The sequence below is a fragment of the Marmota marmota genome, unplaced genomic scaffold, assembly GCF_001458135.2.
Source record: "Marmota marmota marmota unplaced genomic scaffold, marMar, whole genome shotgun sequence".
NCBI classification, from domain to species: Eukaryota; Metazoa; Chordata; class Mammalia; order Rodentia; family Sciuridae; genus Marmota; species Marmota marmota.
This window is the reverse complement of record NW_025999990.1, coordinates 22,640,321-22,653,834: the sequence shown is the minus strand read 5'-3', so window position 1 is coordinate 22,653,834 and position 13,514 is coordinate 22,640,321.

Genomic DNA, 13,514 nt, shown 5'->3' with positions numbered 1-13,514 from the left:
GTACCTATTAAGACACAAGGCATCATGACCCACTTCTGTGGGGGCCATACCAGGTGCACTCTCAGATTGACTCCTTTGGTGTTCTAGTTCCGTTATATCTCCCCAACGTGCCAGATGTTTCTTAAATTGCTCTCTTGCTCAGTAGATTTGAAATCAGTGGGGCTTGGTGGTAAAAGGAGAGGGATGTTGTTTCTTAATTTTGTTTCCTTCCTTCAAAGCCTTCTGCCACATCTGTGCACTGACAAAACTATTCCAGTCCCTCCCTCTGTGACAAATTTTGAGTTTGAGTTCTGACATTTCATTAGCCCCAGCAGTGTCTCCTGGAAGCTATTTCATTCTTCATAACCCATAACCCCAGGTGGAAGTTTACATTCTCAAAAAGGGGAAAAAGAGAGTCTTACTGTGGTTTTGTAAGTGCTTTTGATGTCCCATTACAGGTGCATACACAAGGCTGATAGGTTTCTAGAAAAGGTTCATGCCTCATTCCTGTCAGTGTTTTTTGTTTTTTTTTTTTTTTTTAAGCTGCCCCTTCCTCTTCATGGGAACTTATGAAGCATAAGGGTTATCACAGAGCAGATGCTGCAGTTCACAGTAATCTTCAGAGTGAGCAAAAACATACCGGTTACTTTGTTGAAGCATCATTTGTTGTCCAACTCAATGGAGAAAGTGTACAACATAGTGGCGACAGCATTCCAGGAAAACTGGTTAGTCTCTAAGCCCTTCCTCTAACCAGTGGGATGACATCACACCAACTACTTAGCATCTCTAGGCCCAGTTTCTTCATTTAAAAAAAAAAAAAAAAAAAGATTTGATGATATCCATGTTTTCTCCCAAGACAGCCATTTTATGTTTCCAACTGTTTTCCTAATACAAAGAATATTGATTGTCTGCTCCTTTGTACCAGCCTTTACTCTGGACTCTAGAAATTAAAAGATAAGCAAAATACAGTATCCACATTCAAGGCATATAATCTAATTGGAATTAAATACATATCGCTGATAAATAAGTGTAAATATGTTCATAAGTATCATAATCAAGGTTCCTGGTGAACTATGGTAGCAAAGGAGGAACACTGAATTCAGATTGTGGTGGGGGAGTGAGAAATAAACTTTTAATTTTATTTTATTTACTTTTCAATTTCTCAGTTGTCCAAGAATAAATGACAATCATTATATGTGTGTGTACACACACACATATGCTCACACTATATGTACTATATATACTAGCTATACTTAGTGTTAATAGGCAATTATTGAGACCTTGCTGTGTGTACTGGTGATAAATTTCATACTTAGTATTGATTCTGTGTTGTCACTTTTAAACTTAAATTAACTATGGGTAAGTACTTCTGTTTGGTACTTTAACTGCTGAAACAAACTCTCTATTTCAGTAGCATAACGTAAAAAAAAATACTTACTCCACACTAACTTTCAGAATTTCTAGACCCCATTTTCCATTTCAAAACTACAGAATGACTTATAGTTTTTTGAACAGCTACTCTTTTATTCATCCTTGTCTTTAAACATGCTATATTTTTAATCTGTAAATATTTTTCCCTTATTTCCTCTTGGAAATTCCCACTCTACCTTTATAAAGGGTACTCTTACAAAAAAAATTAATGTTATATATATATATTTTTCAAGTCTGTAGAAACTTGATCCTCATCATGTGGTGCTAAATGGTAAAAGCCATACTTTTAGTTAGTCACATACATAACATCCTTTACCAAATATATATATTGTTCTCCTTCAATTAACTATGTCAGAAATCAAAATCACCTTTCCTTTCACTTGTCCTTTTATGATCTCACAATCTGTTGATAGCGTATTTTTCCCCTGATTTATGGACCTGACTCCCTCTGCCTTGAAACTCACTTCCTAACTGTCCTGACAGTGTTCTTTCTGTAGCAAGATTCATGTATATACTGTCTCCTCTTTGCCACTGCCTGGCCAAGGGTACAATTCAGATCCTTGCCATCTATTTCTCTGACCACTTCAGAGGCTTCAAAACTTCTAGCCACTTCTATCTTCAGTATATTTCACTTCTGCTCCCTGTCATTTTTGTTTTTAAATTTTTATCATGATGCCTTACCTATATCTTACAAAGAAAGGGTACCTAATCAATTATTTTGCTCTAGACAATGACAATAAAAATATATTAAATAATCCGAATGTCTGTGTATACTTACAAATAATAGAGGGCAATGTATGTAGATATTACCACAAATGAATTTACATTATTCTTAAAAATTCTATGATTTTAAATATAACACTGAGATAACTTTTATATGTAATCTTAATTTGTGTGTAAATGTGTACAACTGTATGCATTTGCCTCCAAGTACACACACACACACACACATATACACACACATACACACACACATACAGTAGACAGAACAATTTCTCCTGCATTAATAAAGCTACCCTTTTTCAAACAATGCAAAATTTTTTTAGGGAAGTTTATTTCACAAGCCCATTTAGAGGCTTATCTTAGAAGATAAATACAAAGGAAATCTATAATAAAAAGGGCTCTAATCAAAAGGAGCAAGAGAAAATGCTCTACCTCTCTGCCCAAACTTTATTTGTTTTTTTATTGGTGACCCTCTTCTCAATTAATGAATATAAGTCCAGAACTGCACAGGGCATTTTAGGGAATAGAAGGAAGTAAATTATACAGAACTTGCCCTTAAAAATTAATTTTCATGCCTTCAGGTGTGAAAGAACTCTCAGATCATGTTGTGAAACCAGAAATTATTAAAAGTATACTGAGAAATTCAATCAAATAAAAATATAAAACTCCTCTATGTAAAAAAGAAATACATAAGTGAAAAGCAAGTAGAAAATGGAAAATAATACTAGCAACATAAATAAAAAGGCTAATATCAATAATATACAAATAGTTGTCATAACTCAATAAGAATCATCCAGTAGAAAAATGAGCCAAGAATATAAATAAGCAGTTTTTGAAAGAGTAATTATAAATGACTTCTAAATGCATGAAAAAATGTTCAATCTCACTAGCAATGAAAGGAAACAAATTAAATTAAGATATAATTTTTCACCTGTCAACTTGGCAAAGATCTAAAAAAGATAGTGTTCAGTTTTGGTAAGAGTTTGGGTAAATAGGATCTCTCATATACAGCTGCTGAAAGTTAGAATTTGCTCCATGTTGTCAGAATGCAGCAACTCCATGCATCTAAAAGAAATAAGAATGTGCAAAAAGTTCACTTATTAACTCTACCTCTTAAATTTATTTCCAAAGAAATAGTTACATGAATTTTGAGAGATGCATGTAAAATGATTTTCATTATTTACAGTAGTGAAAATAACAAAATACTTTAATGTTTAACAATAGGAAATTGATTAATTAAGCATATTGCTATTAAAATGACTTAGAGGTAAAACTTTTGACAGAAAGATTCTCATGAATGGGGTAAAAGAACAGAGAACAATATGTGGAATATTAACCCATTCTTGAGGATAAATTCTGGAAAGGCTGATATACAATATAAGAGTCTTTAAGTCTGAATGATTTATTTACAAGTGGTTATTTTATTGGATCTCATCAGTATTTAAATTTTCATCATAAAAGAAGTTTATTTTCATAGTACATATAATGTATGCTATAGGTTTAAAGAAAGTTTTTAGACATGGAGTTTTAAACTTAGACAGAATCATTAAAATCTAGTCCAACCTGGAGACTAGTTTAAGAAGGGATGCAAAGTGTTCCTAATGGATGACAACTGTGCTTATCCTAAAGGCTTAGCTAGAGAGGAGGACACTACTCTATGCTTTATTTTGGAATTTTTCTTTTTTTCTCCCAATACTTTCAAGTTAATGGCCCTAGATTTTGCTCTGGGACAAGGAGAAACCTACATCTTTCTTTACATCATCACATCAACACACCCATTCTTTGAGTGAAATGATTGTGGTCCCTTATTCTTGTCTTCACAAGAGCACCAGCCCTCATGATTTGGGGGCTTCCATGACTTCACGATCCTTTTTCATGGGGAACACTCTTCTAAGCTCCTCCATTCCAAGGCTGGCGTACCAATAGAAACTGAGCATCAAGACAGAATAGGGAAGATGGTAAATAAGAAGGAACTTCAGAAAAGAAAAAAATACCTCTGGGAGCAAGAATGATAAACTCAGGCTTCATAAAAAAGGTATGACCTGCTGGAAATCACAAAAATCAAGTGAATTTTTGATGATTGAAGAGGAGAAGGAATAGAAACTTGGACTCTGTCTAGTTTACTTTCAATATGAAGCTTCCTTTCAACAGTTCAATTTTCAATTCAGGCAAGAGCAGAGGGATTAAAATCTGCCTCATCTTTCATCCATTCTTATATTAAAAACCTCTCACCCATTCTTATATTTTTCTCTCTCTCCTTTTCCCATCCTGAATTTTTTTTATCTTAGAAAATGTCAAAATAAATTAATAAGCATCAGTTGTGGTTACTATGCCAAATTTTAAGAATGCTTTTTTTCAAAGTTTATTATCATTCTATAAATTATTTACTATATGTAAGTTTTGAATCCCCAGAGACGCTACAAGCAACATTAAGCCAGGAATGCATCTTGAATTTCTTAACCACTTCCCTCCATTCCTTTTATCAAGTAAAAATGTATATTATACCTAAAATATTGCTTTGGCTTACTAAACAAATGTGACCTCTTTTTATTGCTTGGTGACAGTTCTTCCTCACCCCATACATGATATTGACATCCCGTAGTCACAGGAGCAGGAGGAATAAAGTCACAAATGTTGTATTTTTTGAGGTCCAGTTTTAGATAAATCTTACACAGCTTCTTCATACTACCAACTATGGTTTTTGTGAAATTTCTCAGTGTGCGACAATGGGGATCATTTTTCCCCAGTACAGAACTGTGTCTCTTAAGGTAAGAGACCGGGAAGTTCTGCCGGCCATTGAATATCCATGCTGAATTCCACAAGTTTGGCACAAGATACTTCTCTCACTTTTATTTCCTTTCATGATTTCTGTTTCTCCTGATACCTTCTGAAGCTTTGCAGACTGAGTCATCTTTTCAAATTATGAGTCTCAAATTCTGGAATCTACTCTGATACAAAGGCTCAATTTTTCTTTTTTTCTTTCTTCATGATTATTCCATTTGCAGGGCAGCCACTGGAAGTTAGTATGGCTTCTTCACAGTAGAGGTGGTAAAGGATGGTAAAGGTGGCTAATGTTGGCACCCGTGGAGATTTGGGGGCTTGGTTTTCTCTGTTCCTTGTAGTCAGGAGTTATTGAGAACCAACTTCATGAGGTACATAGCTGACTCATGATCCTACAGCTGGGGCCTCGGATTCCTGTACCTGATTTGCCTTCCACGTTACACACTATCACATACCTTGCTGAGATATTTACAGGATTTGGGAGGAAATATACAGTAAAAACCAATTAGCACCACACACACCTCATTTTTTCAGCTGATATCCTTCACTTAGTCATTTTCTTTCACTACACAGTTAGACACCCAGTCCTATTCCTACCTGTGTCCCCAAAGTGGTGATAATTTACAACAAAGTATGTGCATGTTCAGTCGGAAATGCTTTATTATTAAAATAGTTTTCTGAAATTAAATCATGACTATGATTGCAAACTACGTAGGCTGTCATTTGACATTGACGTTTACTTATTCAAAATGACCCTAAGTGACATCGCACAGCCCAAGCCCTCATGGCCTGCATCTATTACCTTCTCTTACCTTATTTCTAATTCATTCAGCATAAACTAAGTTGAAATTCTCTTTGATGAAATTTTTAAGAGGAAATTTGTCATTATGAATGCAGTGTTGAAGAAAAATTCATGTTCATAGTTTCTACTCAGACAACTACTTCCATCAATGCCAAGGCCATGGGACAAGTGGCCAGCATCAATCTCCTTCTCTGCAACTAACAGATATCAGCAGGTTTAGAGCCAGGAACATGAATAAAATTTCTAATAGAAGAATAATGTTGAGTTGACATAGGTAGCTGTCCAGATCCTTCAGAAAAGGTGAAGTCAGTAGTCTGGAGAGGTTTTGGTAACAGAAGAGGGAACAGCAATAGTTAATGGTCAAAGAATGTTTTTCCCTAACAGTCTAGACTCTAACCACATTATTTTCTTTATGTTCTCCTTCTAAAGCTCTTGATTGGTATATATCACTAACTGCTTCACATCACAATTCATCCGTGACTACTATAGAGGTTGTATGATACACTATCTCAGGAAATGGTGATATAATACTGGGTTTCTATTGCACTCCTTTTTATTAATAACTAGTTTCCCATTGTGGGACTTGTAAATAGAGTATCTTGGGTATAGCTATTATTGGCAAGCACTCGAATGTATGCTTCATGAGAAGTATACTGCACGCAGATTCTCTGCTGCCTCCTTCTCATGAAGGCCACATCCTCCCCAGAACCAAGCCCATGACTGACTGACAAGCCCAGTGGAGAAAGAGCAGAAAACAGGAAAACATGTATTAGACGTCGCCCTGCATTCATCAGACCGCCCTTCAGAAAGGGGAAATAACAAAGAGTGAATGGTGGGAAGTCATTTTATCTGCTAGAAAAATATGCCCTGTTCCCTACTCAAAAAACAAGTGGTTGTGAAGCAACCACATTATTTAAAGCTACAAGGCAAACAGGAAGAGGCAAACCAAACACGCAGGCCCTGAGAACTTCCCGCAAGTGCTCCCCTCCGCTGGGCTGGTTTGCAAGGGTGATGGGCGAGCTGGCAGGCTCCAGTGGTGCTGTGAATGCTCTCATCAGAGCATTCTTGATGAGAAGGAAAAGAGGGAAGGGAAGTGCCAGTTCCTCCTTAGCAAGCTGTGGAGGTGGTTGCTAATTCAAAAGAATAATAATGATTTCTAGGACCAACCACCATCAGTGTGAGTCGTGGCATCTGAGAAAGAAGCCTGATGTGTAACTGCATAGTTGAAGCTGTAAACATTGTTTGAGAACAGGAGGTAGAAGAAGGCTGCTCACAAAACCAGGGAAAATGGTGATACTTACAACTGACTGGCAATATGTGTGATGGCAGTGGCAACAGAACTGTCATCAGTAGAACTTGAAAAGCTTACACCTTGGGCTGAAAGAGTTCCCGGCTTTGAAATATGTGATCCAAATGGACAGATGTTCCAGGACAATATGAGATGACACTTAGCCTCAAGCCCCATTTAACCACATTTTGAAATTTCTAGAACCGCATCTCATGATCAACTCTGAGCTCAATTGTTGCTTTGTTGCTTCTCAGATGGATCAGGTCTGAGAAGAGGATGAATACTGGGACCACAAAGCAAGTTAGGCATCATTTTTCTAATCTTTGCACAAGTCTGGCGAGTGAGGTATCAGTGTGGTCCTGGGGTTGCCAGCAGGAATTCTGGGATTGGAGCGACTGGCACATCATCAAGTCAGTGGGATCAGATCTACTTGATGACGCATCCCTTCCTTGTTCCCTCTGTGCCAGGAGATAAGACATGTGTAGGGGATGGTGGAGAAATGATGATCCACGGCAGGGTGATTTCTCATTAAGGACACAGAGAACTTCTTTGGGGCCAGAGCAAGCAATCAAATGCAAAAAGTCTTTGCTTTAAATCCAGCAGGAAGTTTGTCTCTTCAGCACAATCAGAACCCAGATCCCCTCCTGGAGTTAGACTACCCAAGGCCCTCACCTTCCAGATATGGACTACCCAAAAAAACGTAGCAGTTGTCTGACAGTGATATTAATGTATGTTTTCCCATTTCTCTCGCTCCCCTGACAAGATGTAGTGTCACAGAGAACCAAATTAACACACCGGGAGGCTTTGTCATTAAAGAAATACAAGCACGCTTTGATTATTGCTGGCAAGAGAGCAGAGTGTGTGGCGCAAACAGCAATCCTATTCTCAGAACTAATATTCTTGCAGACAGCGTGGCTCTGTCTCAGTGTATCTTGTATTGGGAGACGGGGTGTAATTTTTCAAATCTAGAGGGACAAAATGATTTCCAGGCTAGGTACTTAAAGGTATAGCCAGCCATAGATTGCAATGAACACAGCTGTCAATGTTGCCATAATCATAAAAAAAAGAGTGAGAGAGAGAGAGAGAGGAAAACATAAGAGATGAGGGAGAAAATCACAAGAAGTGTTTCTAGCTCTATTTGTATGAACAGAATATGCTATTTGTGATACTAAGCCAGAAAGGCACTTAAGTAGAAGGGTAAAAATAAGATTTATTTATCTGAAAGAAGTTATCAAATATAACTAGGCAATTTAACGAAAGAGCTTCAAGAGTCTTCACTTTATTGTTGTAATTCTTATTGTTTGCCTTTGCATTTCAAATTAAGGTGTTACCATTTGGGAACTTTAAAAAAAAATTTACTTATACTTGTTCTGCTGTTGGATTGAAAACTGTTAATTGTGGAAAAACAGGCCCTAGACCAGGAATCAAAACCCTGGCTCTAGTGCATATATTTTCCTCATTCATTTGTGACTATTTGATAAATTCTTTCATCCTTTGGAACCTCAGTTTCTTCATCTAAAGATAAAGACAATAGTAAATACCTGTAATGACAATCCTACAGAGTGTGCAGATCAAGTGGGACAGATAATGAAGAAATGTGCTGCAAGTGTCAGGCCTGGCTTCTCATGCGGACAGTATGTCAATAAGCACAAAGCTACTGAAATCACCCTCACACCTGGAAGGGAAGGGAAGACATGGAAGGGTGGGAAGGGATATATAGAAAGCCGCTCACTGTCTTAGAAATGGACAGGGCATTTGCTTTGCCCACTGAAATAACAAAATTGTCAAGAGATCTGCAACCTGATTCACTGCTTATATCTGAAGACTGGAAGAGAATGAGCTGCCTGTACATCACATAAAACATAAAAGAAAGATAAACAGTTCACATAACTCTCTTAATTAATTGTCCCACAAACCAGTGTCATATTCAGTTCTTAAGGGGATAATTGCAATCATCACAAAATTGTTTAGATCTGAAAAATATTCTAAACAATCATAACTAAAAGCAATGATTCAGAAGAAGATTTATGTATCCAAAATAAAATATTTCAGGTTCCTACAAGGAAAAAAAGTAAATAAATGATCTCCTACACAAATACCAAACAGTAGAGAACAATGTCTATTGAACAAGCACTGTCCTAACTCTGCAAAGAAAAATCGTAATAAAAGCTAAAAATTATTCAACCTTTGTAAACTAGCAGAAGATTTGTATGGGCAGAACCCATATTAAAATGATCAGATCCCAAGACTAGGGTCAGGTGAAATGGGTGGGAGAACATCAACCACAACAAAATGTGACCATTTATATCCATGAAATTATTCTGACTTTTACTCTCCCCAAACTGTGTGGGTATCTCAATCCAGGGCAAAATAAAATTGGTTTACAAATAAAGAAAGGAAGTTCCAAAAGCTTAAGTAATAGGCCCAAGGTCACAGGTATATGAAATACAAAAAGAAAATTTTCTTAATTCTTATTACCACAGTCTTCACTTGAGCCCATGGAAAAGACTTAGATTTATATTGTTGCCAAAACAGACTTTAAAAAGTTTGAGAAAATAATGGATTATACATCTGCAACTGATTGGTTATGGATTATCACTTGAAATGCTAGCAAACTGGATTTCCCAGACCATTTTAACACATACCCATTGCCAGGAAAATGGTAGAAGTGGGACTCATTTCATATCCATAAAGAAAAACTAAGTATTTAGGCAAGGTGACCACATATATTCAGAGTAATTGATAAGAAAATGGCCACAGAGGAATAATTATTTCTTTCTCCAGAAATAGGTTACGTAACCTGGGTTCAAAACCAGTATTCCATGAACAATTCCCTCAATATATTTATTTATGTTTCAGATTCTCTGAGCTCATACAATGAGTGTAAAAGCTAAGCAATTCCAAAGTCAAGTGTGTAAAAATTGTATTCCTTTATAACTAAAATTAACCAAAATCTCAATTCCCATTTCCAATCATGATAGAACACTGAGTACCTGAACTCAAACTAGTGTTTCAGTTTATACACAGTCTCAGAGGAATTCACTCTGGCCCTTACCTTCTCTCTGAAATGAAGCTAAATTCCTTGTGAGAAGATTTTGGGATCAAGTAAAATTTCTCAAATTTTCTTTCTATATGTAGTGTTCTTAGTGTCATTTCTAAAGTTTCTGTTGACCTCAAAGTCATGAACATAATATCCTGCATATTTTTGACAACATAGCTTTTATGCCTGATCTAAGAAACATCTTGAATTAATTCCTGTGTGTAGTGTGAGGTAGGAATCAATGTCCATCTTTTTCCTATAATTTTATCCATTGGTCCTGAAGCCATTTATTATAAAGAGTTCCCAAATTCCCTATACCTTGTATGGGCATTCTTATCAAAAATCAATTGATTGTGTATATGTGGGGCTATATCTATATTCTATTTCTTTGTTCTATATATATGTTCTTGCCCAAATAATATACTTGGTTAATTATAGTAGTTTTTAAGTAAGATGTGTAATCAAGTAGTTTAAATATTCCAACATTGTCTTTCTTTTGCAAGATATGATATGGGCTATTCTAAACCTTGGTATTCCCACATAAATTGTAAAATCATCTTCTCAATTTCTTTTTTTAAATTTTATTTTCATTTTTTCATTTGTTGTTTTTAGAGATACATGACAGTAGTTGTATTTGAGATATTATGCGTACATAGAATGCAACCCTTTGCAATTTTGATCCCATTCTTATGAGATCAAAACATGATGTGGAGTTGATGCAACCACATCAATGTGTATAGCAGCTCAACACACAATAGCCAAGCTATGGAACCAACCTATGTGCCCTTCAACAGGTGAATGGAAAAAGAATATGTGGTATTATATACACATAATGAAATAATATACAGCCTTAAAGAAGAATAAAATTATGGCACTTGCCATTAAATGGATAGAACTGGAGAATATCATGCTAATGAAATAAACCAATCCCAGAAAAACAAAGGCCAAATGTTCTCTCTGGTATGTGGATGCTAACCCATAACAAGGGAGGGTATGGAGGGTAGGGAGGGAAAATATAGAAGTTCACTAAATTAGACAAAGGAGAATGAAGGGAAAAAAGTAGAATGAATTGCATGTAATTCTCCTATACTCATATATGAATATACCACCAGTGTAACTCCATCTTTGCAATTTCTAAAAGAGCTTTTAAAAAAAAATGTGATTGGGATTTTGTTGAATCCCCAGATAACTAGAGGAAATATCTACAATACTGATTCTTCCAATCCATAAACATAGCATGTTGCATCATTAACTTAGTTTTTTTAAAATGCCTTTAAGGCACGTTCTATAGGATTCAGTGTAGAGTTTTGCAATTCTTTTGTAAAATGCAGTCCTGATTATTTATGTATTTACTTATAAACATTTCATTTCTGTGTGCATGTGCATATATAAATATATAAATATGTATGCATATATTTTTAAAAGTCTCTTTAAAGTAATTTGCTAACATGATGCCTCTTCACTGCTAAATGCTTTATTCAGAACACATTTCTGAAAGTACAAATAACCACAATACTCTTATCAAATTATGAAATTTTAAAATGACATAATATTTAGATTTTGCCAATTTTTCTAGTTGTGTCCTTTATAATAAATTCAAATTCTAGTTCAAGTGTTCTATTTAGTCTCTTTTATCTAGAATAAAGCTATCTAATACCATTTACCAAGATGATAAAATTGTTGTATGTCTATACTGCCTAGTTTGGCAGCTTCCACTCATATGTGGTTACTGAACACTCTAAATGTGGTAATTAGTATAATAAACTAATTTCTCATTTTATTTAATTTTAATTAAAAATCTTAATAGTCACATGTGACTAGTGGCTACTAAATGTGACAGTGAAAATTCATAGAATAATTCTTTAGTCTTTTTTCCTTGGTGTTTTTGATGAATAAGGTTAGTTATTTCATAAAAGATATCTCATCTTGGGTTTGTCAGATTTTTTTATGATTAGATTTAGATTATGAATTTGGGGCAATCAAATTTGAGAAGGGATATTATGTTCTCAGTATATCATATCAGAAGGTCCGAGATGTCAATTTGTTTCATTACTTGTGATGTTTATTTGGATTACTTAGTTGACAAAGCTTCTGTTAGGTTTCCCCAATGCTAAATAAATAGGTTATCCTTTGTAATTAAAAAGGATTTTGTTGGTAGATACTTTGAGACTATATAAACACCTTTGACTCATAAAACTTGCACATATTATTTAATATTTATTGATGTTATAACCATGATTTAAAATTACTTTTCCCAAAATTCTAATTATGATCTGCTGAAGGATTAGAACAATACAAGCCGTGCCACCATTACCAGAACCAACACTCTGGATTATCCTTTGAAACATGAATTCCTTTCATCTGGAGTAATTCATGGAAAAGGATATCAATTAGAATAGGCTATGTATAAATATATACAGTGAAACAAATAAACAGAATATATAACAGAAGTCAAACAATGTTAGAAAAGTCATTAAAATGAGAAAAAATAATTTTATTTTACTCTAAGATGTTTTTATCATTATTATGTTTATGCACTTGCCATTTTAGAATATGAGTCATATATATATGTGTATATATATAAATATAGGATTATCTAATTTTACCTTCATAATAACCCAATAGGTAAGTGTTATCATAACCATTTGATAAATGAGGAATCTGGAGATTAAAGAATAATTAATGCCTTGAATCATACAAATGATCATGAAATGAGTATATAGAACTTAGGCCTCTGTGACTGAATGTAAGCATCTGAATAAAATTTACTTTTTCCCAAAATTCTAATTATGATCTGCTCATAGCTAGTATTATTGAGATTTTTCCACGTTATTCCACCAGTTCGGGAAGAGCTAGTGTTATATTATTGTCAGCCGCTTGCGGATAACCAAGCTAGCAGCTGCACTGGAATTCCATCTGTGTAGACAGTGTGTTCAAACACACCAGTTGAATGCTATTAATAAGAAAGAAAAATATATATACAACCAATACTGCTGGGAGATCTATCTAAAAGAAAAGATCAGAAAAGAGAAGCATTTAAGATTCAAACCAACCCTTTTCTTGAAGGATGAATTTCTCAGAACCTGATAAAATTCCTGGTTTCTCCATTGGGACAGGTCATGTATACCAAGAAATAGAAAACTAACTTTTACTCCTGTCATCTCTTAGATGTTTACTTCTATAACTAGTTTATGTCTAAATTATTAAAATAATTGAAAAAGTAAATATGTTTACCTCATATTTCTAAAGGGATTATCCAATACTTCATTTTATTCAAAGATCACTTATGTAATTGTAGGGTGGGAAATATGATATATGGTAGACCTTACTACTAAGAGGTATGCAAACCAATAAAGATGATGTGGAAATCTGAAATACTGCCCAACATTAAAGGGCCTAGGTTAAGGTCAAAGTTATCACCTGGCAGTTAAAGGTATTGCATAAACAAGAGAGCAGTAAATGAGCAAGGG